This window comes from Phoenix dactylifera, unplaced genomic scaffold (genome assembly GCF_009389715.1).
Source record: "Phoenix dactylifera cultivar Barhee BC4 unplaced genomic scaffold, palm_55x_up_171113_PBpolish2nd_filt_p 000897F, whole genome shotgun sequence".
Classification (NCBI taxonomy): domain Eukaryota; kingdom Viridiplantae; phylum Streptophyta; class Magnoliopsida; order Arecales; family Arecaceae; genus Phoenix; species Phoenix dactylifera.
Window position 1 is genome coordinate 15,025 of NW_024068259.1, and position 1,032 is coordinate 16,056.

The 1,032-nt window shown below is 41.5% G+C and overlaps 1 pseudogene; it reads left to right on the top strand.

The window, feature by feature from the left end:
* The first annotated feature begins 420 nt into the window (after positions 1-420).
* Positions 421-518, top strand: LOC120107548 (annotated as a pseudogene).
* Positions 519-1,032: the final 514 nt, after the last annotated feature.

Here is a 1,032-nt window from a genome sequence, read left to right on the forward strand (position 1 = left end):
GCCTGATCGTGCAAGACTTCCTTGAATGCGGGTATTGTGGGGCAATCAGTGGTGAGATGGCCAGGCATCTCACAAATCCTACAACACTCGCTGTTATGTTCTACGGTCTTGACGGGTTCAATCCTTCTAAGTTCAATTTTCTCTACCTTCCTAGTAAGGGCTGCCATTTTAGCCTGAATATCATCCTGAGTACTAAGGTTGTAAAGGCCCCCGTGTCCAACGCTAGTAGGCTTAGGTAAGGGTTTATTCACTCTATCCCCTGTATCCCATAATTGTGCAGTCTCTGCGAGAGAATCTAAATAGTCCCATGCCTCATCGGGTTGCTTTTCCAAAAATAGACCATTGCACATAGTCTCTATAAATTGTTTTAACTGTGGAGACAACCCTTCGTAAAAGAAACTAATGGTTCTCCATGTTTCAAACCCATGATGAGGACAAGAGAGAAGCAAATCTTTAAATCTCTCCCAGCATTCATAAAATGTTTCATGGTCTTTTTGTTGGAAATTGCTAATGTGCCTTTTCAAAAAGTTAGTCCTTTGTGCGGGAAAGAATTTTTTCAAGAATTCTCTTTGCATATCATGCCATGTTCCTAGCGATCTAGGTCTCAAGGAGTTCAGCCACGTTTTGGCTTTATCCTTTAAGGAAAAAGGGAACAAGGTCAATTTAAGGACATCTTCCGATACATTTGGCACTCTAAATGTGATGCTAATTTCCTCAAAATCCTTAAGGTGAAGATAAGGGTTCTCGGATTCCATTCCATGATACTTGGGCAGCAATTGAATTACTCCTAGTTTGATTTCAAAGTGTCCTACATTTTCAGGAATAATCATGCATGAAGGTTGACTAGTCCTAGTGGGATGTAAGTATTGTCGAAGTATCATAACTGGGGGTCTACCTTCATCACCATGGTGACTTCCTACATCATCAGGAAAATTTGCCATCTCACAAGGTGTGAGATACTGCGAAGGAATTTCAAGGATGTGTCCTAAGGGATGATCTAAAGTTGTACGACTTAATCGACCGGTGTCGTCC